Source organism: Chelonia mydas, chromosome 22 (assembly GCF_015237465.2).
Source record: "Chelonia mydas isolate rCheMyd1 chromosome 22, rCheMyd1.pri.v2, whole genome shotgun sequence".
Classification (NCBI taxonomy): domain Eukaryota; kingdom Metazoa; phylum Chordata; order Testudines; family Cheloniidae; genus Chelonia; species Chelonia mydas.
This window is the reverse complement of record NC_051262.2, coordinates 11665277-11692873: the sequence shown is the minus strand read 5'-3', so window position 1 is coordinate 11692873 and position 27597 is coordinate 11665277. Positions and strand designations below refer to the sequence as shown.

Here is a 27597-nt window from a genome sequence, read left to right as displayed (position 1 = left end):
AAGATAGGGCTTATTCTTTATTCCAAGTTAAAGAACATCAAACTGGAAATAAGATGCACGATTTTAACAGAGAGGGTAACTAACCATTAGAACAGATGGGCGAGGAATGCGGTACATTTTCCATCACTTGTAGTCTTTAAATTAAGACTCTCGTTGTCTTTCTGAAAGATGTGCACTAATTCCACCGCAGGCTACTGGGCTTAATGCATGAATCGCTGGGTGAGGGTCTCTGGCCTGGGTGATGCACAAGGTCAGACTAGATGATCACAATGGTACATTCTGGCCTTGGAATCTATTCACCTAATGTGTGCTTTTGTGACTGTTCTGTCCTCTGTGAAGCTCAGAAGTCACTGTGGGCCCTTCTGAATCTCAACATATGTGAAGAGGATTTTCTTGCTTGCTTTAGTCTTGTTTTAAGTGAGGTACCCACCAGCTGTGAAGGTGGCTGAAATCAACTACATTCTTGGTAACTCTCCTAAGGTTCTGGCACTGCCTACCTTATGCTTTGAAGGAGGAAGCCTGGTCTAGTGGTGAAAGCAGGTGGTTTGTGTTCTATTTGTGACCTTTGTCCACTCACTTAATCTCTTTGTGCCGCCATCTGCAAAATGGGGATTGCCAATGCTTTGAGATTGTAGCAGCTAAATTGCATTCAGTGGAGATGAGAGGGAAAAGTGGAGGTGAGAGGTACCCCATTCAAGTCCTTCCCCAGTTCAGGATTTTGGCACAGTGTAGAGAAACCTCAGGGCTGCTCTAAATTGCACTGGCTGTTATCAGCCCTCTACGGGGCTATTGTGCTACCTGAGGATTGCTGGAGTGCAGGAGAGTTCTATGATCCTAAACCAGGGAGTCACTTAAGCCAGCATTCGGTCTGCTTAACACTACCAGAGTTGTGCAAAGCAAACAGAACAGGGGGTCAGGATCTGGCTCAATATGTTTTTACTGCAGCAGCCTCCTGGAGGGAATGACGACAAGTGCCTTGGAGGAAGAAAATTTCCAGTGTAGCGCTCCTAAGCCAAATTGCTTTTAGGAAACGCAAACACCTAAATCATTCAAAGGAGATCACGGGAATAGCGCCTCTGTATCTTCCTCTGTGCAATACCATGTCATTGAGGGAAACGCAGGCAACTTGTATTTTATGCCAGAACCTATTTCCCCAGCATGTTGACAAATCTGGGAGGATAAGCTATCTCAGTGAAGTGTAGAAAGGCACATAACAGGAGGAGGGAACTGTCATGTAATATTTAGCGATCCTTTTTTCACTGCATGTGAATTCCTCTTATGCAATCTGATGAAGGAGCCAGCAGTTGCTGGGCTCTGAGTAATATGGTTCTTTTCTAGCAATGATAGTTTAATTTTGCATGCTGAAATCTAGCTGATGCATAAAACAGCAGCATAATAAAGGGACTAAACCTTCTTTGTACTGACACAAGTGAGGAAAGAAAACAACCCTATTTTGTGGAGTATTTGGCTGATGCAGCTACTTGCATTGTGCATTTTAGAGGATATACTTCTCTTAGATATTGCAAGAAGACATTATAGCCAGGTGACAGTGGTAAAAATGCTTGTGTCTAATCTGTACCGGCTCAGCATGGACAAAGCCTTAGGGGCTTGTCTACATTTGAAAGTCGATTTTGATTAAGGTTGGATGTGAATTAAGTGTAGCAGGTGTTCCTGAATAACTCTGTGTGTAGACAAGCTCTAAGGTCAGTAGCAGAGTTGGGGGAAAATATTGTAATCCCCAGATCTAACCACTACATGTGCTCTCTCCTATAACTTAAAACTGCAGGGGCACTTCTCTCCTCTGTAATTTCCATGTAATCCTTTGATCTGAACTTCCTATTTAGTAGTAAGAGTGGCTTTGGAGGAACATCACTAAAAAGGGGAACGGAGTGTGTTTAAGTTAGTGGCTAGAGGAAGTAAACAGGACACGTGGTTCTACTACTGACCTGTTTGACCTTGTCCAAGTCACTTAACCCTGCTGTAAGTTGTTTGTTAATTGGGCACCCTGCCATCCAGGTATTAAAAGGTGAGGCTCATACCTGTTGTCTTTGATACTATTAGCTCATAGATGGCACTTGTTGTCTGTAGATCTCAATGTACTTAGGGGATGGGGGTGTTGAGAAGAGCCTAGTCTGGATATCAGGGCAGGGTTTCTGTTAGCTGATGGAAACAGGATCACATCCCACATCACCCCTTTCCTGCTGTTGCAGGAAAACCTCACCACACTGGAGAAGTGTTACTCCTGTGATGAACAGAGTGGGATTAGATCTTTGGGGAGATGGGGTTGGGAAGGGCATGGATGCCTAAAACAGAGGTGAGGGAAACAGCAGTAAGGGAAAGGGTTGTAAAGGTAATACAGCTGGGCTGGAATTGGCTGTCTTATGGAGGGAGTGAAAGGTGAGGTGAGAATTTGGAAAGGGGGTGTATTGCCTCTCCTGGGGGAGAAGAGATCCTCATGGTAAAGTAAGGCTTAATGGGCACTATGTCTTCATGAGTATATTGCAAATACCAAAGTAAGGTCTAGTGTAGCTATGCATGTTTATAGCAAACAGGTGATGGTGATGTTTGTTCTCATGGGAACACTGCTGTAGAGGTAAAGGCCAGAAGTGACCACTAGCTCACCTAGGCTGGCCTCCTATATATCATAGGCCACGAGGACCACCCTGTACCTGCCCTTAACCAAAGCACTGGAATTAGAAGTATTGCAGCCCTGAGGAGACTAGACTATTATGAGCCACACAGAGAATAGGGGAGATTGAGATGCACTAGTGCCAAGGTCCCCACCCAGGCAGGGAAGTAATGGAGAGAGATCCAGATAATCCTGGACAGTGACCTGCTCACCCCTTGCAGAAAGTGAAACCCCCCAGGGTCACTAACAATTTGACCAGGGGAAGTTTCTTCCTGACCCCCTCAAGTGGCAATCAGACCTTGAGCATGTGAGCAAGAACCAGCCACTCCAGCACCTGAGAGAATGCTTGGTGCTACCTCACAGCCCTAGCCCTCTCCCTTGATGGCCCTGATCTTCAGAGGAAGGGGAGAGAAACAATGCACTGGTAGAGAGGGCGATTGGAATATCCCCTCCTTGCCACTGCTGATGGCCAACTGAAACCTGAAGCCTCAATTTTAGGAATATAAGACAGACATGCTGAGCCCTGTCGCTGAGCACCCCAAGCAGTTCCTTCATCTAATTGCATTCATAAATGTGCCCATCTGTCTCTTCAAGAGAATTAAGTTGTTTGCCCCACAACTCCTGTTGGGAGGCTGTTCCAGAACCTTGTCTCCCACCCCCATCCCACATGGTTAGAAACCTAACTTCCAGCCTGAATTTGTTCATTGCCTGTTGATATCCATTTGTTAAGGCAGGTGCATTTACTGTTTAGTTCTGTGGAAAGCAGCCCTTAAGACATGGAGCCAGCTGCCTGTACTCCCCTTTCATATTCCAGGAGATCTTCCATGTCTTCCTCTGCTAGTTTATTTAGTTCTGTCAAGATAACATCTAAAGCCTGAAAGACAAGAGAAATCCCAGACTTAATATGAAAGAAAGCGAGGTTGGGAGCTGATCTGGAAGAAAAAGGGAGCTTAATGCTTTATTTAAACTAAGATATTTTAGCAAGTGATGCTAAACAAAGGAGACAACATGCTCAAAAGATGGATCCAATTTTCAGAGATGACTCAAACTACAGCTTTTGTTTCAGATTTTAACAGAAGAATTGTGTGTCTCTGGAGTAATCCAAGACAAAACATAATATCCCTTCAGATCTGAGGCAGTGAAGGTGCTATAGTCTTGAAAAATAAAAACCTGAAGGCACAGGAAAAAACTTACAAATTAAGGATTTTAGGGTCTATTGTTCCTTTAGTGTAGCAATAAATTTAAAATTGCTTACTATATTGCCATCTAGTGGCTATTTCCAGATAATAGATGTAGTATGACAACTTCACCCTGAATTCATCCTGAAATTGTGCAGCCTTTGGGCCTTCAGATTCAACCTGATCTTCAGAGTCAACTCTGAAATAATGCTATGTTCCTGTCAAGCAAAGGTACTACCTTCTTGTGTGCCAGGTGTCATTTTGAGGACTGTACCCTGGAAACCATGAAATGCCATCACTTAGCACCTGGGCAAATGCCTATTGTGATGAGATGTGCTGTGGGATCTTTAATGCCTGTGCAGAGAAAAAGGGATCTGTGGTGTATGGCATCACCTACAAAAAAGGGCTCCCACACAGCTAGCTGTGTGGTACTCAGTACAGCTGCCTCTGAAGGATAAAGGGCTGAAATGCAGAGTGATGTAACCTTCTGGAGAAGGACAAGAGTATAGTCTAGAAGAGGCATGGGGAGGAGAGGACACTGAGCATCCTAAGGGTTAAAAAGAATTCAGAATATTAGTGGTGGTCTATCTAAATATGGGGGAGAGAGCAGGGTGGGTTCAGCAGAAAACAAAATTACTACAAGTACTGCTCTGTATAATCCCTTGTGTTACAATCAACCCTTCATCCTTAATTAGCCCTGGTGGTACTTGGGGGATTTCTCCCCCCCCCCCCCCCCGCCACCTTGCTGTACAGGGGGAGCTACAAGACAGCAAAAATCAACCTCTAAATATGAGGTTACTTACCACCTCAATAAAAGCTTTGATGGAAATCTCCCAGCGGAACATTTTCAGAGGTAGTCTGCTGCTGCTCCTGAATGCTAAAGAACTGCCTGACAAGAATATCAAACATCCAACCTGGGAGGAGAAAAAAAGGATTCAGGTAAGATGTTTGAGCAGCAGTGGGGAGGACCCACATCAGGGTGGGGATGGCAGGAGAGAAAATCAGCAGAGGTTACTTTCTAGTTGTAGACACAAACAGCATTTCCAGTCCTCCATTTAAGGGCCTGGTTCTGCATACCTTTCTTGCATGAGGTAAAGGAAAGCAACCAGCACAGAGGGGTTCTGCTGATGTTAATGACATGTGAGATTGAGCCTATTAGTCACTGTACCCAACAATATACTGCAGTCCTAATCCAGACAGGTTAGGCCCCTGAAACCTCCCACAAACCAAAGCGGATGATTGTGCCATGTATTATTCATTTTCTATGACTGTGGTGCTTAGGAGCCCTAGTCTCAGACCAGGACCCGGTTGTACTAGGCATTGTACAAAGCAGAAAGATGGGTCCTGCCCTGAGAAGCTTACAATAGTGTCTCTCTCATTGTTCACATAAGCAGATTTAAGTAGTGCCTTTCCTCTGAGCATCTCCAAGCACCCTACAAACAATTGGGCCTCAAACACCCTGTGGCTAGAAGACTAGTATATAGAGATGGTGCCTGTTTTTGAAAAAGCCCTCTACCCTATGGAGCATTTCAGGTTTAATGAAAATAAGCCATGCTTGTGTGGCTCCTGCACTGTAGCCATGTATGTTTTTGGGCCTCATCTTATGGCTGTTGGCCTCAGTATAGGAGCTAGGCTGAGCCCTTCAAGTGGAAGATCTTTGGGGCACATTTTACCTACTATACTGCACCCACTTGGGTGCTAGTGCAAAATCAAAGTAGTAACGTTATGGATACAGGTAAAGTGATCTGGACAGTGAGCCAGTGATCAGAGCAGGGAATAGAACCAGGTGTCCTGTTTACTTCCTCTAGCCACTAACTTAAACACCCTCGGCTTCCCTTTTTAGTGATGTTCCTCCAAAGCCGCTCTTACTAATAAACGGGGAGTTCAGATCAAAGGATTAAATGGAAATTACAGAGGAGAGAAGTGCCCCTGCAGTTTTAAGTTATAGGAGGGAGCACATGTAGTGGTTAGATCTGGGGATTACAATATTCTCCCCCAACTCTGCTACTGACCTGCAGTTTGACCTTGGCCAAGTCACTTAACCCTGCTGTAAGTTTTGTTAATTGGGCACCCTGCCATCCAGATATTAAAGGGTCAAGCTCAGACCTGCTGTCTTTGATACTATTAGTTCATAGATAGCACCTGTTGAGATCTCAATGCACTTCAGGTGTCATTATTCCCATTTATGGGAGAAACTGAGGCAGTGACTTGCCCACAGTCAGAGTTCAGGTCTCTTGACTGCTACTGCAGTGCCTTACCCACTAGGTCATGCTGCCTCCCTTGAGAAGGTAACAATATTTGCCTACTTCATAGAGGTGTTGCAAGGCTAGCAGTCTTCAAACTGCATGTTGGATGCTCACATTGAAGGTGTTAAATAAGCACTACGTATGATGTTTAAGAGGGTGCAGAAATTGCTCCTTCTCAGCTGTTCACTCACTTGCTAAAACGACACTGGAGTGCTCCTTCCCTCCAAATCCAGGGTCATATGTACTAGTCATTCCGATCAAGTGCTCCAGAAGAAAGGTGTCAATAAGTTGTTTACTAGCAGTTACTGTAATCTGAAAGAGAAGCCTTACTTTTCAAAAGGAACAGTTTTCTGGCAGTCGTTCAGAACCTTTTTTGCTGCTCCTGGAGACAACTGCCCCATTCTGCCAGCTGTGCTCACATGCATGGCCTAAAAAGGCTGCTGGGAGCTTGTTTGAGATTGCTTGCAAAAGCATCAGGCTCCCTGGATTTAAAACACCCTTTGAGTTTATCCAGAGCTTGGTGGCAAGCAGGCAACGCCCTCCTAATGCCATGCCTGCAGTGATCCCAATTCTGGGACTGATCCCTGGGGGGGGTAAGCTGTAGCAGCCTTGGAGCCACTTTTGTGGACAAAATTCCAACAAGACTCCCCCCCCGCCCCCCCCCCAATCAAAATGTTTCAGGGAGATGGATTTTTGATGAGGTTGCATCAGAAACCTCTTGTTTCCTGCCAGTGCCCTTGCCCAGCTCCTTGCTAGCCTGGTGGGGAACTGAGAGACTGGAAACCCTGAGAATCCAGGCTTGTGGCTCCTCCCCAGCCTGCCTGGCGAGCTGATGGGGAGTCAGGACCTCAGGGCTTCCAGGGCCCACAGCTCTGGGGCAGTCTGCCCACTAGACTCAATTGCCCTGGAGCCAGAGCTCCATTCCTTTCATGAAGGACGTTGAAATTTTGGGGTTTTGTTCTGAAATCTGAACGAACCCAATGGTCAGAATATTGAAATCTCCATGAAACAGAATTGCCCCTCTGCTCCCAGGTGCATTGGCTTCTTGAGGCTACACAAGAGTGCAGATGCCCCACCCAGACAGCCCCCTTGCCCCTGGACACGCCAGTTAAGATGGGCCCTGGAGAAGGCTAGGCAAAGGGTCCGCTACAGCTGCTCTGTGCCACTGAGGGGAGGGGGGCTGCCCCACAGCAGGTTAAACCATATCACTGGATGCCAAAGCTGTGCAGAAGAGCTGTCCCATGCTCTCCAGTTTGCTAGAAATATGAATACCCCTGGAGCAATTCTGAGTCCCTAGCTCAGACATGGGCAATACAGCTAATCAGCCAGGGCCCAATAACTGAAGCTGGGTCAGCTGTGGAAGGGGCAGGGCAGAGTTTATCAGCTGAGCACCAGGGGCCCAGAGTCATTTTACTGACTGACCACAGAAAGGGTAGTAACAATTGCACCCTTTGAAACAAAGCAAAACTCTGGGTTGGTGGGGGAGAGCAGGGGAGCTCAATGCAGATGAGCTCTCCAGTGCAGGCTAAAACAGAAGTTATGGGCTGTGTGTGGAAGTGAGCAGGGGAGGTCCCCTGGCCCAGATGCAGGAAGAGATCAAGGCACTTTCGGCCTTTAATATCTACAACATGACCACCAGAGCAAATGTTTGTACAGTCCCTGAAGTGAAACTGCCAAGTTTGGTTCTGTAGCCTTATATTCACAAAAAGGAAACTGGAGCGTAAAGATTTGTTCAGCTATTGTAAAGCTTTCCTCTTTCCAAAGGGCAAGTGGAGCAGGAGCACCAAAGGTAAGCAGCTCATCGCTTGGTAGGCTGAGGATCACTTTAACCCTCAAAAAATCAAACCCATTCCCAGGCGGCTCAACCTCTGGAATCCTGGTGTATTTGAGGGCTTACAAGTTGTGCTGTAGAAGAGGGCTCTAGTCTGGAAGCAGAGATAGCTCTGCCCAGGGCAGTTTAGGCGAGTTCACTGGAGGAAGTCTCATCATGCTCTTCTCCTGCTGCAGAAAACCCTCCTGGTTTTGTGCTTGGCATGTGACCTGCAGAACAGATTGCTGGGCAGGGGGGACAGAACCCCTGGGAACACATGGAAGGGCAGGCTTGTGGTTCAGTGGAGGGGCACTCAGGTGATATGGGTTCAATTCCTAGCTCTGCTACAGATTCAGCCACTTCATCTCTCCAGGCCTTTGTTCCCCCATCTGTAAAATGGGGATAGCAGCCTGTCCTGTCTCCACCCTTTGTTGATCTGGTCTATTTAAACCACTAGATCTTCAGGGGAGGGACTGTTGTACAGGCCCTGAATCTCAGCTGGGGCCTCTAAGCCCTGTGTCTACAAAGAAATAGCACCACAGGGAGGCAGGTGGGGGACAGCAGGAGAGATGTGGGAAGAGGAAGGGACCTGGCAATGAGAAGGTACATTAGGCTGATAAGCAGGTCAAGCTGTTAGGCTACCATGAGAATGTCTGCACTCACTGTTCTAAGGGCTAATTTGGTAAAGAGTCTCTCTGCAGGAAAAAATGCCTCTCCCCCATGCACACTGTCTTAAAGCTGCAATTCCAATTAATATTTTTCAGTCAAATATTCCCTGTAATCTCTTGGAGCACAATAAGGGGTGTTTGTTCCACTCTACTTGCTGTGCTGAGCGAGCCCATCTCCTCACTGCTTAGAAATGTGGCTCACTTGCATGGCCCATCATTCAGCCCAGGCTCAGTCCTTCAAGCTCTAATTACTTGGAAAGAGAAAAGGAGTAGAAAGAGCCATTCCTATTGTCCTCTAGTGTAATGCAGCCATCTATATGCATTTGCATATCAGACAGGGCAGCGTAATCTCCCCAAACAAACTTCCTGTACACTGTAAGATGTCTATTCAGAGACATGGTAATCCATGACAATACACACCAGGGTTCCTGCCATATGACAGGGTGTAATCTATACCTCACCTGCCAGTGACTCAGCACGTCAAGTCCTGTTTCTACTTTAGTGCCCAGCCAAAGAGCTTTTCACATTGTGCCTTTCCACCTCCTCAGTAGTGAGGTGGTTTTTCCTTTAAGGGCGGTCTGCCTGGGTTCTGTGTAACTGGGAGGAAAGTCACTTTCTGCTGGTCTCTGCCCCCACAGCAAATGAAGGGATCAATAGGAAACCCCACATGCTTCCCACTATTGCTTTGCTGAGAAAGCTTGTGTGAGTGTCTTATGACTATTCAAGCTTAGAGTAGTGCCTCAGGACCAACTAAGATTCAAGCCCCATTGTGCTAGGCACTGTACGAATGCAGAGTGGTAGATGTACCAGACAGCTTTCAATTTAAACAGATGAGTGATGCAGTGACCCAGGTAACAGTGCAACTCATGTTAGGGCCACAATTTTTGGGGGGTGAGGATGGGGTTTAGTTCAGAGGTGATAAGAGAAAAGTGTGAAGGCAGATGAGATGTGGTGGGGAATGGGACAGGGCAGGGGAGAACAGGAGGGTTGAGTTGCCTGTGATATCAACACAGAAGTGATAAAGAGGATTGTGTCAGCTAGTCATTGATCTGTAATCTCTTTTCCATTATAGATATCTACAGACCCTGGCTCATTCATCCCCATGGAAGTCAGTGTAGTTTTACCAAGGGTGTATTTGGTCCAGGGGGCTTTTGATTGGCATCTAGTAAACCCAACACATGTTTATGGGAGGAGCAAGATGAGACTTGCACTGGGCAGCCAGATGGATAAATGGTTCATAAGGGTGTTGAACTCAACTTTTACTTCCTGTCCTTCCCTCTGGGAGGAGGCCTGTTACCCAACAGTGAACAAGCATAATGAAGCATTGAGGCTGTAATGTTAAATGCAAGATTTCAGTTTCATGAGATTTTATCTCATGACTTAAAACAAAGAACAGGGCCACAAGTCAGGAGATCTCAGTTCTACTCCTAGCCCTGCCACTGCCTCCCTGTGTGGCCCTAGGGCCAATCACAATTTGTGAGTCAGTTTCCCCAATTGTCTCTTGTCCACTGAAATTGCAAGCTCTTCCGGGCACCCCCTTGCTATGTGTCTGAACAGAGGGGGGGTCTATATCTTTGTTAGGCATTTGGGGGGGACTTATGGGGAAAAAAATCAGGCCACTTTTGTTGGGGAGCTTAACTTCAGGCCCCAGGTTTGAAAGTGTTGGGGCGTGAGCATGTTTTATCTATTATGTCTAACAAAACCTATGTTAGAGAGTTATTCCAATACTTGAATGAAGCCAGACTGAGATGATGCCTCTTAATCATGGTCCAGTACTCTTAGTTTAATTTTATAATCAAGAGAATGCATAACTCTGAGTCTGTCCAGCCTTTAAAAAGCTCTTCCTACTGAACTATTCTGGATGTACTGTATATTGAACTTGGCTTTTCAATTGTACCAGATGGTGACTTGCTGTCAGGTCTGATGGCCCATGTGGGTTTCTCACCAGGACACGAATTAATTTCTTACATGGAATAACCCATGCTGCCACACATGCTTCAACAGTACCTGGCTTTGCTGCAGATTTATCATCTTGGCGTTGTAGTCACCGAGGATTGAGTGAGCTAAGGCTTTAGTGTCCTCCTCAACGACCTGTGAAATGACCTCTTGGAGAATAGCCTTGTATTCCATCTCGGAGAGCCTCTCGGAGCTGAGCCGACGCAGAAGAAAAACATTTTTACATCTGAAGGGATTAGACATCATAGCCTACCAAGCAAAAGTGCTAACTATGGGGCAAAATATCCAGCCCAGCTGGTTACTGACCAGAGTCATTGATGGCTGGTCAGTGGCCTCAGTGACCCAAGCCATTGGTTTCAAGTCCAGTTAGGAATGGCCAGAAGTCTATGTGGCATGAACTGGCAGGCTTAGCCAAGAGGCTAAGGACCAAATGGGCCCCTCAGCATTAGAGGTGGTCCCCCCAAGGGGAGCCTGAGACAGTGAGGAACTTTGCCCTGCCACTGGCTGTTACAGCTGTTCTTTAGATACTTAGAAAGCTTCACACTGCAGGGCTGTCAGTCCAGCATCCTCCACCAGCTCCAAATTCAAACCTGGTGTTTGTGCACATGCGAGCATGTGTATGTATAGAGACATGCATTTTACTCACAATGATAGGCAAGACCATCTGAACCACTTCGGTTACTATTCCGTCCATGCTTTCAAAAATGGCAGCCCTGGTTAAGTAGTCATCCACAAAATCCTTCATGGCACTTCTGAAGACATCAGCTGAGAGATCTGAGAACTTCCACAAAGAGCTCATCCAGCAACAAGTCAGGAAGATGCTTCAGAGTGGAAGTGGACTCCCTTAAAGGACGCCTGGCACAAGAGTGAAAAAACAAAGTTCTATCTTTCTGAACACCGGGTTGACTGGTCACTGTTCAAACTACTGCCACAGGCAGGAATGTCTAGGGGACTGAGAGCCAAGGTCTTTGGGTTTTGTTCCTGGCTTATGTACCCATAATGACTGAGACACCCCACCCCTCAGGTAGTGGTTTCTCCCCTCTGCTGAGACTTGGTAATGAAGGTGTCAATCAGTGCACACTGCTAAGGGCTCTTGTGAAATGGCCACTAGCCCACTAGATACTGGACTGAGACCTATCAAACTCATCTCATGCCAAAGCCACTGAATAGTCAGATGGTGACTCACTTGCTACTGATCTGGGCTGGATTGGAGCTGGCGACATTTGTGAAAAGTCAGTATGCCCTGAGCTGCCTTCCTCATTGCTGTGTTTCTGCATGCCCTGATCCAAAAAAGTGAGGGCGGTAGTGTAAATACAATTCAGAGGGATGCTGGGTTTCTGTGCACCTTGAAGGAGTACCCATCTGCACATCCTCTTAGCTCCAGCCTTTTGAAACCTCAGTGGGTAAGGACATTTTATGCTCAAGTCTAACATGTACGGTCTTTTTGCACAGAAGTACAGTGACTTGCCCATGGTTCCCAAGCAGGCCAAATGGCAGAGCCAGGAATAGAACCCAGGGCTCCCAAGTCCTAGACTTGCCCCTTACCTCTAGGTGAGAGTCTAGTTTTCACCCCAACAACAAAATCTCTAGAAAGACAATTCAGTTAGTTTATTGGCCAAAGAAAACAGTCTTTCCTGCAATCCAAACTGTTCAGATTGCCAACTGTTCTTGCAAATTACTGAATCAATGATCTTTTGCCATGAATAGCCACTCAATTCTCAAATGAAACAAGGAACAATTTACTCACTCACTTGGATTTTTTCCCCCTTTGATGATCCCCCATTGCTGGACTTCAGTGCCTGCTCCTCGGATCCTATCAAATGCAAGAGCTAGATACAAGTCAGGTGTATTTCTGCATGCACGGAAAACCCCTGCAGGGACAAAACAGGAAACGTTTCAAGACTCTTCTTCTGATGAAAAGTTGTGATCTAATGAATGTACAGTTAATCGCAGAGCCACTTGTTTGCTATAATCCCAGTCACTGAAATAGTTGTGGAATCCACAATGGACCAGAGAAATCAAAGTCACCTCCTACAGCCACCCACAATGCAAAGTCACAGCAAGACCCACATGACAACCCTAGCCTAGAATCTGATGTCTTGTGACAGGTTTCTGCACTGCAAAAGCCCCACCCAGAAATTCATCGCTGTTGGATACAACAAGGAATGAGCAAGAGGCATGGACATCATGCACCTTGATAAACTCTGCGAAGGTCTCCAGGAACACATCCGGCATGAGCTCCTCTAACAGAAGCTGGGAGATATACAAGTCGACCAAGTTCTGTGCAAGCTGTGTGAGGTCAGAGGAATAGTGGCACTGGGCTACATGTTCCAAGAAGGCGGAGGAAAAGGTTGCAGGAGAAACAAAGTACTCAGGAAACTGACTATTTACCTGAATGAAAACCAAGACCCAGATCCACCTCTTCCAATACCCAAGGAGATTAGGGGAGGAAGTCTTCCCTGCTCTTACATGTGATGTTCCCCCAGGGAATGACCATTCCTTTACCTCCACCCCATCCCTGCTAGGATCTGCAAAGTGTTAGGACCCTGAGCCTCTTGTTCCTGGGCAATGCAGCCCCATTGAAACCATGCTGCGTGTACTCCTGAGCTAGCCGCTGGCTCCGCAACCCCCCTTCACTGAGGGAGGGGGGCTCAGATGGAGCAAGGTTTTGTGCAAGAGGTAAAAGCTAGGTTCTGTACTTTTCCACTGATTCCTGTGGAAGCTGAAGGGGAAGGATGTCAGCCTGCAGCCCCCTTCCAGCCCCTCCTTGTGCATGGATCTCACACTTAATGGACACTTCTGTGCAGCACTGGGGCATTTCCCCTCGAATCCTGCATCAGGTAGCTGGACTGCCCAGGGAAGCCATGGGGGCGAGCGGCAAGATGTCCTGGAAAGGGAGCAGGTATCTAGCCACTTCCCTTACTAGAACGGCTTCCTCTAATTTCCCCTCTGCTCATTTCTAACTGTGCAAAGCAGCTTCTGAACTGAACACCTAGGATCAGTGTGGGGAGCTCCTGTACTGAAAGCCAATTACCTGGCCTAGTGTACAGTGGAAAATGTAAATTGATCTATCCACTAGAGAGATTTTTCAATCTGCCTAGAGCAACTTATTCCAGACAGCAGCTCAGTCTTAGATATGCTATTTCCATTATAAACCTATTTTCAAGGTAACAGAGGCTTTTTAATTTACTCTAGGCTGAAGCTAAAAATTGCAGGCTTGTCAGCTGATAGACTACAGATTACTATCACAGCAAAGGATGTGCCAAAGTTCCCAGGGTCTGTCAAAAAATCCTGACATGTAAAAAAGGATTTCTCTTCAACACCATACTTAAAAACATGTCATTTTCAAATGACATCTATGCCAGTGTCTCCACTGCTGACTAATGCAGGTCTTGGCTGGCACTAGTATTTGGTAGCCCCCACAAAGGTTGCCATGAACACTTTATAATCCTGGATAGAGAGGGGCCTGGAAGCTCTTATAAAGTTATAAGTCCACAATCTGATAACTTCACAGTTGTCTTTATGCCAGGCATGACCATGCGGATAATATTAGGGCAAGAACTCTGATCTCTTCCAAAAAGCATAGTCCCCCACTCACTGAATGAAGGAAACTGAGCTACTGGCACTATAGGGCATATGACACAGCTGAACAGTTCTGAGTGCATGACGTAGATGCACATGCCAGCTCATATTATATCATATGGTTATGGGATTGATGGAGAGAGATTATTGGGTGATGTTGTCTGACCTGTGTTATGCAGTAATCAAGCTAGATCATAGGGACCCCTAAGCTTCAAGTCTATAAAGTAACACAGCAGGTCCCCATGCTGGTTAAGTAGACGCCAAATGGGATACAAGTAAGGTATAGTGACATTACTGGGGGTTAACAATACCAGCCCTGTGACTCAAAATGCAAGTCTATTTAATGTTGTGAAGATACTTTGTTTTGGTTTGACTTTCAAACCTGGTGCAAGCCCTCTAATTCTAACCAATACTTTCCTGATCCAGTGTTAATACCTAGCTGCTATGTAGCACTTCTCATGCTTTGATCTCAAACTGCTTTACAAAGCAGTAAGTATTGTGATGTTGCACCCCATGCTGCTTTATGGGAATATGTTAATGTATATAGGACATAACTGAAATGTTGTATGCTACACTGCCATGTAATATCTCTAAAGGTTATGATCTACTGACTACATTCCTCCTATTTGTAATCCTGTATCATTTGTGTTCAAAGTTATGAATATTGGCTGTGTACTTGCTTGATTTCTAAGCAGCCTTAAAAAAAGAGGACTTGTGGCACCTTAGAGACTAACTTCAGAGTAACAGCCGTGTTAGTCTGTATTCGTAAAAAGAAAAGGAGTACTTGTGGCACCTTAGAGACTAACCAGTTTATTTGAGCATGAGCTTTCGTGAGCTACAGCTCACTTCATCGGATGCAAGTAGCCTGAGTAAAGCATTTGGTCAGATTCTTGAGAGGAATGTGCAAGTTAAGTGCCCAACAAACAAACACTTAATGGACAATGGATCTTGGAAGGCTCCAATCCACATAAATAGTCTGCCTGAGGACATTCAAGGTAGCATGTAAACAATGGCTGCTACCTGTAAATTCTGAGTCATGCATGGACATGTGACTCGCCCATGTGACTCCAAATCTCCATTTTGTAGCTGGATTCTACACAGGGAGAGGGAGGGGTGTGCATCCACAAGAGAGCCTATTTAAACCACAGGAGACCCCTCCATTTTGTCTTCAGCTGGCTCAAGAGATATCCTTTGGGGGAAGTGAGCTGTAGCTCACGAAAGCTTATGCTCAAATTGGTTAGTCTCTAAGGTGCCACAAGTACTCCTTCCCTTTGGGGGTGGAGAGGCTATCTAAAAACACTGGGACAAAGGACAGTAACTACAGGGGGTGAGTGATTGCTGAACCCAGACGAGAAGGAGACAAGTCTATAAAAGGAATCTTACTGGAACACCTCTAAGGGTGAGGTTTTATCTGTATTCAGTTTTCTTACTGTATTAGGCCTAGACTTGTGGGTTTTATTTTGCTTGGTAATTCACTTTGTTCTAGCTGTTACTACTTGGAACCACTTAAATCCTACTTTCTGTATTTAATAAAATCACTTTTTACTTATTATTTAACCCAAAGTATGTATTAATACCTGGGGGAAACAGCTGTGCATCTCTATCAATCTTAGAAGGCAAACAATTTGCATTTACCCTGGCTAAGCTTTATACAGGGTAAAAACAGATTTATTTGGGATTTTAAACCCCATTGAAAGTTGGGCGTCTGTGTTAAAGACAGGAACGCTTCTTAAGCCGCTTTCAGTTAAGCTTGCAGTTTGTGGGATGTAGTTCAGATCTGGGTCTGTGTTTGTGGCCAGTAAGCGTGTCTGGCACAACCAGGCAGGGTTCTGAAGTTCCAAGCTAGCAGGCAAGGCAGGGGCAGAAGTAGTCTTGGCATATCAGTTGGCAGCCCCAAGGGGGTTTCTGTAATCCAACCCGTCACAAGTAGCCCCATTTTACAGATAGGGAAATGAGTCAGAGCAGGCACATGACTTGCCCAAGGTCACCCAGCAGGTCTGTGGCAGAGCTGGGACTAAAAGAGAAACACTAAAATTGACCCTGGTTATCTCAGACAGCCTGGCCCTTTCCCCAGTTTTAGGGATCGCAGGGGAACGCTTCATTTTAAGGTTTTGTTTAGGCTGCACATGACAAACTCAGTAAAAAAACTGGCATAAAATATTTAGAATGCTTTTAATTTTAAAAATAAAGGTTTCCATTCAGCCTTGTCAGTTCCACTTTCTGGTTTTGTTAAACTAGTTCATTTTAATGGCAAAAACGGAGGAATGTGCAAGAAAGCAAGCCTCATAAATCATGGAGAGTAATCTAAGATGGGGATAGTAAGAGAAAAGTTTTATAGTAAACATGTGGGCCAGGGTGTGTAAATCCTGCAATTACAGAGTTAACTTGGCACAAAGCTTTTCACCTGCATCTGTGTTTATGTTCTGGCTCTTGGAAACAGAATCATTAACAGTTATTAGCAAACAATGAGCTCATCTAACAAGGAGTTAAACTACTTGTGTAGCTACACTTGGCAAACCCCTGCTGTAGACACGCTGCACCAGGGCAAAGCGTGACTTGTGCTAGTACAAGTAGGTCACACCTTTGGAATCTGATAAGAGCTCAGGCTGAAGCTGGCACTGAAAGGAGGAAAAATACCAGTATTACCTTCCCAGCCCAGTACTGAAGAAATTATTAAATTAAAAACCTGATTCTAAAACGTATTTAGGCACCTAAGGAGACTTTCCAAAGTGGCCAGGCACCCAACTCCTACCAAAAAAAATCAATGGGAGTTACAAGCTTTTGAATACTTCACTAGTTTGCTTATCTTAATCTGCAGACACCTAAATACCTTTCAACTTCTGGCCGTAGTGCCTGTCTTTTTCCAGCCAATTTCACCTGGGCTAGGCAAGTTTTGATTGGAGTGGGAGGTGGCTTCACTCAGCAGGTGAGTGGAGGGTCTTAGATGGAAGCAATCACTGACTGCCAGGAGGGCAAGTGCTTTATTGTTCTGACAGCAGGTGCTCTGTCTGTGGGGCACCAGGGAGGAGACAATACCAAGAATATTGGCCCCACTGCGGTCAACTTCATTTCCTTAGAACAGGGATGGGCAAACTTTTTGGCCCAAGGGCCACATCTGGATAAGGAAATTGTAGGGTGGGCCATGAATGTTCATGAAACTGGGGAGAGCTCCAGCTGGGAAAATGGGCTCTGGGGTGGGGCCAGAAATTAGGAGTTCAGGGTGTGGGAGGGGGCTTTGGGCTGTGGCAGGCTCTGGCTGGGGTGCAGGAGGGTGCTCCGGGCTGGGACCAAGGGGTTTGGAGGGAGGGGGATCAGGGCTGGGGAGGGTGTCAGAGCTCCAGGTGGTGTTCACTTCAGGGAGCTTCCTGAAGCAGCGGCATGTCCCCCCCGCCAGCTCCTATGCGGAGGCACAGCCAGGCAGCTAGGCACACTTCCCTGTCTGCAGGCATCGCCCCTACGGCTCCCACTGGCTGCAAGCTGTGGGAGCAGCACTTGGGACAGGGGCAGCATGCAGAGCCCCTGGCTGCCCCTATGCGTAGGAGCTGGAAGAGAGACATGCTGCTGCTTCCAGGAGCCACACAGAGCAGGGCAAGCCCTGGACCCTGCTCCCTGTCAGGAGCTCGAGGGATGGATTAAAACATCTGAAGGGCCAGATGTGGCCCCTGGGCCATAGTTTGCCCACCCCGCCTTAGAAGGACTGATTGTTCAAAGCTCATGGCCTGTTTAAGATGTGGGTGCACGATCTAGCAGGCCAGCTGTGTAGCTGTTTAAAGTGGGGACCGGACAGGTGCTAAAGTGGCATAAAGACACAGGCCTGACTGAAGAGCGATTCTCAGAGGGACTCTGAATAAGCAAGCAGGACAGACCCCCTTCTGTTTAAAAAGATGTGCTCCGAATCACAATTCCCCAGTAAAGAGTAACACAGCTGGAGCACAACTTCTGCTAACAAAACAGCAATTACCTACTGGTGGCAGGAGCTATGAAGGAACTTGCCCCCACAGGGAGCAATTAGGATCAAAAGCCGCTTGGTCTGAGAGATGGAACACATGAAGTAGAAACGAACAACATACAGTTAATCACAGTTGTTAGCTAAGTCCCCTTACCTCACAGGGGCAGCTTGGGCCATGGGTGTCATCATACTGCATGGTACTGCTTCCCCAAATTTCTTCTTTCCTGCTGAGTATTTCAAAAGTGTTTTTGTACTATCGTCTCCACTCTACATAGGATGCTGGTGTCTGGGGTGGGGCACTAGAAGGAGGAACTAGAGTAAACACCTTTCCTCCTTACTGTCTAACCTAGTCCAGTTTCCCACCCCACCCCAATAAGGTTACAAACCCTGCAGACTGGAGCACCTTCAGTACCCCAATGGGAGAGAGTCTGCTCATCTGAGCCTCATGCAGCTACAATTGCCCGTACAAGGGATGGTTTTCTTTATTCAGCTAAAGTTTCCTGGGAGGAAATGACAATAATCCAAGCTCATTCTGCAGATCAGGGGCAGGGGTGGATTTTCAAAGGCACAAAGTGGAGTAGGGTGCCTACCTGCCCTTTGTGCCTCAGGAAAACGTGGCTGCTAAGGGCTGCTCCAGGAACACTAGCTTTTATTTTTTGTAATTTCAAAACATTTATCTCTGGGGCTGTGTGCAGTGTAGGCACACCCTATCTCCTGGCAGGGTGGATAGTGGGTGTCCTGAGACCACAGTTACAGTCTACCAGACTGTCTTGGGCATCACCACAATGAGGTGTCCCAGAGTCCCTACCACAGCCCTCAGGTGCAGGGCAGCATGGCCTAGCAGCTAGATCCAGTGGCCACCACCAGCTGGGGTGGCAGCCAGGGTAGGGAGACTCAGGCCAACCTGACTCCACTGGATCCCAACCTAGTGCCCTAACAAAGGCAGAGTGATCCACCACTGGGTCAGTAGGGAATCCAACCTCAACATGCTAGCCATAGATGGGTGGGAGATAGCACTCACTCTCCCTGGGTCACTTCCTACCAGGCTCCTGAAGCTGCAGTCCATAGGGCAACAGGATCTCCAGCTCCTACACTAGGATCTCCACCACATATCCTTCCTCCTTGGTAGTCAGACCAGATTGAGCTGAGCTGCTCTCCTTTTATACTAGCACAGCATTTGGAGCATGCCCAGCACGGTCTGAGGGGCGGGGCTTTCTCAGCCCATAGTGGGGGATTAACCCTTTCCTGCCTAGTGCAGGGTATGCACACCCTGTCACAGCCTGTAACCTGCAAAGATCAAAATCCAGCCAACAATCAGAGGCCTGGATGCAGTGAGATGGGGCAGCAATACTTCACTTTCATAATCCAGACAGTACAAATAGCTGTTGAAATCAGAGCTATTATTAAAGATATGATGAGTATACACCAAGCATGACTTCTCCCTTACAGCAGCTGGTGCTTTAAATGCACCCAGCTTTAGGTAACTATTAGTATGGATACAGATGGGAAGATTTGGCGGGGCCTATGGTGCAATTCTATAATCAAAAACTCTGAGGGAGGACTGAGATGATTGGTACTAATGAATAACTGAGTACTGAGGAAAGTGGGTGGATGCTGTATTTTATGGGAATTGAACAGACATGAGCTAACTGGAGGGTCTGGATGCTGGTCCACAAAGGGAATCTGGTGGGGTGATATCCCTCTTTTTGACTGATGTGTAAAGGTAGTCTGATAGGATTTTCCAAAAAAAATGTGTATGGTGTTTTCTAATCTGCTTTTCAGAGCTCCTGACCTGTAAGAATCTCTACATTGAGCGGAGGGCTCAGCTAACCCAGCCCAAGCGAAATTGACTGGAAACAGACAAGCACTATGTGATAATGGCATCATAAGCAGCAAAGAAGTGAAATCCAAGGAACAGAGAAATGAACGGATTTTTGTAATAGGTACTGAACGGAAATGTTCCTTGAACAGGTGGGAGAAAAGGTCTCTAAATAGTCCCCCAGGTTGCAGTTTGCTGCTCCTCCAAGGAGACTGCCACCAAAACCAGATTTTATTTTTAAGTTAAAACACTGAAAAGGGGTGTTTTCTGAGGGCACGAGGGGAACTTTCAGGCCCTCCAGCTCTGTCATCAAGAAGCAAAAGAATCTCTTTTCTTGCAAGTCACTTTGGAAAAGGAGGTGAGAGGGAAAGAAGGGGGGTGGAGCTGATAAATCTATAACATTTTCCTTTGAGGAAAAGCCCCCTTTCAGCTGATTACCTCCTTGTTTTGGTCAAAACGTGAGATGGGGTAGAGGTTAGATATAAAGAATAACATGTTAAACATGCAGCTGTAGCCTGCACAGCTGGACCAATGACAGAGATCTGGGCCTTGTTTCTTATTGTCATTCCCAGTTACCCAGACACACACAATGTTTTAACGATAGTCAAGTAAATGCACTAAATATAACTGCACTCAACAGGGGGCCGTAAGGCGTGATTTACCGGCCACTGTCCTTGCTGACGGGTCGCAGAAAGCCCGGCTCGACATATGATGAACTGAGTTACACTGCGTTACAAGCAACCTGTAAAGACCTGCCAGCTCCAACCTTGTCCTATTGTTGCCCCATTTTGGCTGGGCGCTGAAGACAGGTGCTAAAATAACCCTGCCCATTACTCTACCTGTCAGATTTTAAAAGGGGTCTTATTAATGAATTAAGGTAACACATCAGCTAGAAAAAATTCATCGCTAAGCACCTGTTAAGCACCTATCTGGTGGTCATCAGTAGGGTGTTTGCAGATGCGGGAAGTGGGGCAGTTATTCTGTATCATGTAATGTTCAAATGTTAGTGAGCATCCAATCTGAAAAAAATCAAAAAAATCACTAAAAGGGCCATAACTCGAAGAAACAGTCTGATTTTCACCGAAATCAGCAGAAATTTTCTAAATACAGTTGATAATGCAACTATGTAATCAAAATAGTGCTGTTTTGGAAAGTGTGGGAAATATTTAGCCCCGGGTGATATGTTTTGTGCATTTTCCCATCCTTGTTTGTCTTCGGATAAAGCAGAAGTCTGTAGTCACAGGACAGTATGAGTTTGTTTGTACCAAGTAATACATCAAAATATCTGTCATTATTTGTAGAATGGACTGATTGGAGAAGTTTTTCTGTCTGCTATTTTATATTTTATGAATATTGGCTATTGTGCAATGATTCCTGCACCGGCAACTGATGTAAATACAGCGTACACCAGGATGAAATATTTTCAAGATATGTTCCACTCTCTGGGCCAAGACTGGACTTATGTCATCTATGATTAAGCAATGTATTGCAAAGCCCAGTTGATCAAATGGAGGAATCGAACCGAATTTGACAGTGACCCCTTTGAGATGGGAGGCGTGCATCGTACAGTGAATTTCCTGGGTGACATAGGCAGTGTGATACAGGAAAGTGGGTTTGAAGACCTCCTTGTGGAAGCAAGCATCGATGGTGCTTCAGTCATCAGCCATGCTGTAAGAGTGAGAGCACATAACCGTGGTGTTAGAATCCAGAAACCTATGAAGGAAGCAATGAATCATTTGAAATGGGTGGCACTGGGCGATTCCATGAACAATGATGTTCTCCCAGGAGATGAGAAGAGACGCATCTTGGAGAAAGCTTGACCTTGCACGGAAGCATTTGAAGATGTGGACAAGGCACAGAGAGAAAAGAGCGTGGAAGCACAGAATGCTCTGGCAGACGTCATGAACAGAACCCAGTCATCTCCACCAGCTCATGGACACTTACGTTACCCAAGGGAAAAACTGTTGAGATACATTTCTGCTCTGGGAAAAGTATGTAATTTGGATGTTGCCTAACTCCTGAGGGATACACTGCAGCAAAGAGAAGTGATAACAAGTCCTTGTGGCTTGAGACACTGGCAGAGATGATTGCACTTGAATTGCAGTGTGGTCATATGAATTATGCTAGATGGGGTTGTGTAAAATGCAGCAGAAGCCAGACTTCTGGAGGAGGAGAAGCCAGACATATATTATGCCCTAGTTGATAGGGTGCAGTATACCAGACTGCCAGACCCTTTCGTGATGTATGGCGTGACATGGCCATGGAGTAATCACTCAATGAGGACTGTGGGAAGCATCAGCATCTTTGCACAAAGGATAAAGCTCTGACCAAGTATTACCTGACTGCACATTTTATATTGTTTGCAGTGTGGTTGAGGCCATGTAACAGGATATAAGAGGTGGATGAGGTAATATCTTTTACTGAACCAACTTCTCCTGGTGAAAGAGAGACGCTTTCGAGCTACACATCTTAGTGATGTGTCTGTGGTATGAACTGAGCGTGCCCACTCCCAGCAACCCCTCTCCTCTGGTCTCGGGGCGATAGGATTGTGGCATGTCTCTTCTCAGCTCCCTTACAGTGACAGTGCTCTTTGCCTGTAATATGGACCAAGTATACCCTGTTTCCGCTCCCCTCTGTCTCAGCACTGTGGACCTACAAAGGGGTATAGATCTCACCATTGCCCTGGCTTCCAGATGCCTAGAAAATCATTGGAACAACAATGGGATTCCCAATGCCTGAGTTAGGGGCTTGGGCTCTGTCTTGGAGGAAGGGACAGAGACAGGTACCAAAGAATGGGATACATAAAAACAAGAATGACAGACACGGAACTGCCTAAGCTAGCCACGAGGAGATGCCGAGAAGAGGGGCGGTGCTAAGCCCTGACCCTTTTAGGCAGTTCGGGACCGAGATCTATTTGCGATCTGCAGCTGGACTAAGGTGACTTAGGTGCATGAGCCATTTTGTGTCAGATTGATATGTACCTGCCTAAGACCCACAAAACAGATGTGAGCAGATGGGGAAGGAGGCACAGGCCTTCTATGTAGCTTTTAGTGCAATGGTTAGGGTCCTCACAAGGGCTGTGGGGGACCCTGCTGCAAATCCCCCTTGTGCCTGTGCTAAGAAGAGATTTGGAAAGGTGGCAAATGCAGCCCTGCTGGGTGTTCCCAGATCTTTGGGGTTCTGCAATGTGAGGGAGGGAATTGCCTCCCTCTGGCCTGTGGAAGCTGTTCCACTTGAATAAAATAGTTGTTGGGCCTCAGGCTGACACAGTTCCCTCTGTAGGCTGATGGTTCTCCTCCCATTTCCTCTTGCTGAGAAGGGAGTTAAGCACTTATCTCTCAACCGAAGGGCCTCAGTACCTGGCTAGGAGGTAGTGGGATGTGGGGGATCCCTCAGTCTCTTCTGTTGAAGGCGGGCCACTTTCAGGAACTATTACATGAGAATTGGGAAAGCGGCTTGCCAGGGTTCCCTGTGTAGTCCCGTGGGTTGGCTACTTGCACCAGAAATAGTGAGCCGCTTGTTCAAACCCCCTTTCTGTTTGTTGAGATCAAGGCTTGGGAGCTTAATCTCTTGCCCCGCCAGTGTTCCACTTTCACTATATATTAACCGGGGCAAAGGCAGCCCTCCAAGCCCTCTCTGGTACGGGGGTTAAGGTGCTCACCTGGCATGTGCGTGCTCCCGGTTCAACTCCCCTGGGCGTCGATTGAGACGGCAGGGGGCGCCTCAATTTCTTACCGCTCCAGCCTTCCACTTTCACTATATATTAACCGGAGCGAGGTAAACTCTCAAGTCCCTCTATGGTACGGGGGTTAGGGCGCTCGCTTGGATTGTGGGTGACCCTGGTTCAAATCCCCGCTCGGCGGGACAGGAGGGCCTCTGGCGGGGGACAGGAGGCCCCTCCTAGCTCAGCAAGAGGCCCGGCGCAGGGCCTCTTGCTCTTTTAATTAAAGAGGCAATGCTGCTCTACAGTAAAACCCCCCTCTCACTCTTGTCCACCCTGATCAGGATACACGCCCAGGTTGTGGCAGACCCCAGGGCACTCCCCTGCTCTTTTGAGGGGTGTGAACTGGGGGCCGCCACCTCCTGGGGAGAGTCACTGGCGAGCGATCCCTGTCCGAAGCCCCTCTCCGTCCCAAGAAGACAACGGCCTCTTGAGAAAGAGAGGGGCTTCGGACAAGGATGGCCCGCCCAAAGGACGGTCGCCTAGGAGGCAGGAAATCCCTGTGCAAATCCCTGCTGAACGGGCAGCTGGGGGATTTGAACCAGGATCTCCCCCAACCCAGGCGAGTATCCTAACCACTGGACTAGAGAGTGAGGGTAGCCGTGTGGCCGGCCCAGAGCCCATTTAACTAAAGTGGAGGAGCTTCAACCGGCAAGAAAGAGGCGGGCAACCCCCTCGCTAATAGAGAAAGGTCCGGGAGGAGACACACAGACACACCCCCCCAGGGGAGATTCGAACCCACCATCTCCAGCACCCCAGGCACAGAGCACGACCGCCAGCCCACAGCGGGTGCTGGGTCAGGAGGAGGGCCACGGACCATTTAATTAAAGGGGAGCAGCTTTGACAGGCAAGAAGGGAGGCACCCCCGACGCTACGCAAGAAAGAAAGAAAGAAAGATGAGAGCACGCGCACCGGGGAACGGCTTCCACAGGCAAGAGGGAGGCAGCAGTTAATATATAGTTAAAGTGGAAGGCTGGAGCGGTAAGAAATTGAGGCGCCCCCTGCCGTCTCAATCGACGCCCAGGGGAGTTGAACCGGGAGCACGCACACGCCAGGTGAGCACCTTAACCCCCGTACCAGAGAGGGCTTGGAGGGCTGCCTTTGCCCCGGTTAATATATAGTGAAAGTGGAACACTGGCGGGGCAAGAGATTAAGCTCCCAAGCCTTGATCTCAACAAACAGAAAGGGGGTTTGAACCAGCGGCTCGCTGTTTCTGGGGCAAGTAGCCAACCCACGGGACTACACAGGGAACCCTGGCAAGCCGCTTTCCCAATTCTCATGTAATAGTTCCTGAAAGTGGCCTGCCTTCAACAGAAGAGACTGAGGGATCCCCCACATCCCACTCGCCAGGCACTTAGGCCTTTCAGTTGAGAGATAAGTCATCAAGGCTCAAGCCCCTTCTCTTCAAGAAGAAAGAAAAAAAGAAAGAAGGAAGGAAGGGGATTTGAACCCCAGGCTTCCCCCTGCTGGGCAGCTCACCAAGCCACTAGACTACCCAGGGCCGCTTGCTTGGCCTTTGCCCCCGTGAATATGTAACCGAACGTGGCCCTCCTGCAAGAGAAAAGACCGAGAGATCTCCCGCATTGGAGATCCCTCCGAGCCCAGCACTTAGATCTTTCGCCTGAGAGGCAGGAGATCAAAGTTCAAATCCCTTCTCAGCAAGAAGAGAGGGGCTTTGAACCCCAGCCTCCCACACGCTGGGCGCACACCACAGCCACCAGACTACAGGGGGCTGCTGGGTGGGCTGCTGGCCCCACGAATATGTCATGTAAGTGGAACAGCTTCAGCAGGAAAAAAAGGGGGACAGGGGCCCAAGCGCCCCGGGAGAATCCCTCTTAGTCCAGAAGCTGGATACTCGCTTGAGAGCAGGGAGATGGCTGTTTGTTTAAGTCCTTCCTCAGCAAGCTGGGGGAGGAGTTGAACCAGCATCACCCACACACTGGGTAAGTACCCAAACCACTGGACTGCAGAGGGATTCACGGCGCAAGGCTGGCCAGTTACCACTTCATGGAAGTGGCACAGCCCCGACAAGCTGCAACGAGCACGCCTCCTCAGGCCGTCCTTTACTTCAGTATCGGGGCTCACGCTTGAGAGACTGCAGAGCCCTCTTCAACTCCCCGGCGCCCATCAGGCGGGGAGAAGGGGTTACAGCGGACGAGAAGCTGGATATGAGTCAACAGTGCGCCCTTGCTGCCAAGAAGGCCGATGGCATTTTGGGATGTATACGTAGGGGCACTGCCAGCAGATCGAGGGACGTGATGGTTCCCCTCTTTTCGACATTGGTGAGGCCTCATCTGGAGTACTATGTCCAGTTTTGGGCCCCACACTACAAGAAGGATGTGGAAAAATTGGAAAACGTCCAGCGGAGGGCAATAAAAATGATTCGGGGACTGGAACACATGACTTATGAGGAGAGGCTGAGGGAACTGGGATTGTTTAGTCTGCGGAAGAGAAGAATGAGGGGGGATTTGATAGCTGCTTTCAACTACCTGAAAGGGGGTTCCAGAGAGGCTGGATCTAGACTGTTCTCAGTGGTAGCTGATGACAGAACAAGGAGTAACGGTCTCAAGTTGCAGTGGGGGAGGTTTAGGTTGGATATTAGGAAAAACTTTTTCACTTGGAGGGTGGTGAAACACTGGAATGCGTTGCCGAGGGAGGTGGTGGAATCTCCTTCCTTAGATATTTTTAAGGTCAGGCTTGACAAAGCCCTGGCTGGGATGATTTAGTTGGGGATTGAGCAGGGGGTTGGACTAGATGACCTCCTGAGGTCCCGTCCAACCCTGATATTCTATGGTTCTATGATGGGAGCACCCTCAGTTGAAGCTGTTACACTTTAATGACAGGCGGCTGGGAGCAGTTAAAGGCTGTGGCTCCCTCTCTGATCCCGTGGTTAGGCTTCCCAGAGGGACTATGAGGTTGGCTCGTTCAAATCCCCCTTCTCCCTGCTGGGAAGCTTGCGGGGGTTTGAAGAGGGCTGTCCTGGAGCCCGTCTACGCCCTGTGGTTCCGCGGCTGTAGCGATGCGGGTGGGGGGGGGGGGTGTCTCGTGCGCCCTTCCTCTTGCTCGTGAAGCTGTTCAACTTTAATGAACTATTATTTGGGTCAGTCGTCCCGGCACCTTCCTGTGTAGTCCAGTGATTAGTGCTACTGGGCTGGCTTGTGGCCGCTGTGAGTTCAAATCCTCTCTTTGCCCGTTGCAAGGGCCTCTGAAAAGATCTCCCCAGCAGTTCTGGGGTGGGCAGGTCCCTTGCTTTTTGCCCGCAGAAGGTGTTCCACGTTAATTATCTACTGTTTGGGCAAAGCCGGCGCCGTCCCTCCTTGCCTGGTCCAGTGGTTGGGCCGTGCGTGTGGGACGTGGGTGCCGTGTGTTCGATTCCCCCGCCCCCTCCCCGTGCGGATGCTAAGAAGGGCTTGAGATCCGTCTCTAATGCGGGCCTGGTGGGCGCTTCCCTGCTTTTCGGGTTCTGCATTGGGGGCTGCCTCCCTCTTGCCTGTGGAAGCCGTTCCACTTTAATTAAGTGGTTGTCGGGCCTCAGGCCGCCACGCTTCCCTCCGTAGGCTGGTGGTTAGCCTGCGTGCCTGGGGTGGGGGGAGCTGTGGGTTCGAATCTACCCAGGTGCGCGTGCTCTCATCTTTCTTTCTTGCGTAGCGTCGGGGGTGCCTCCCTTCTTGCCTGTCAAAGCTGCTCCCCTTTAATTAAATGGTACGTGGCCCTCTTCCTGACCCAGCACCCGCTGTGGGCTGGCGGTCGCGCTCTGTGCCTGGGGTGCTGGAGATGGTGGGTTTGAATCTCACCTGGGCGGGTGTGTCTGTGTGTCTCCTCCCGGACCTTTCTCTATTAGCGAGGGGGTTGCCCGCCTCTTTCTTGCCGGTTGAAGCTCCTCCACTTTAGTTAAATGGGCTCTGGGCCGGCCGCACGGCTACCCTCACTCTCTAGTCCAGTGGTTAGGATACTCGCCTGGGTTGGGGGAGATCCTGGTTCAAATCCCCCAGCTGCCCGTTCAGCAGGGATTTGCACAGGGATTTCCTGCCTCCTAGGC

The 27597-nt window shown here is 48.0% G+C and overlaps 1 long non-coding RNA gene across 7 annotated transcripts; it reads right to left on the bottom strand.

Moving 5' to 3' along the window:
* Positions 1-4: 4 nt before the first annotated feature.
* Positions 5-19151, bottom strand: LOC114021125. 7 transcript variants are annotated; one of them, XR_006287075.1, is made up of 9 exons: positions 19061-19151; positions 18173-18317; positions 12239-12358; positions 11134-11342; positions 10539-10680; positions 7951-8093; positions 6245-6365; positions 4611-4721; positions 5-3503 (listed from the first exon to the last, which is right to left on the bottom strand). It is a non-coding gene; the product is annotated as an uncharacterized LOC114021125 (long non-coding RNA). The 7 variants fall into 7 exon arrangements; XR_006287074.1 differs by adding an exon at positions 12681-12808 and having other exon boundaries at positions 7951-10680; positions 18173-18245; XR_006287072.1 differs by having other exon boundaries at positions 7951-10680.
* Positions 19152-27597: the final 8446 nt, after the last annotated feature.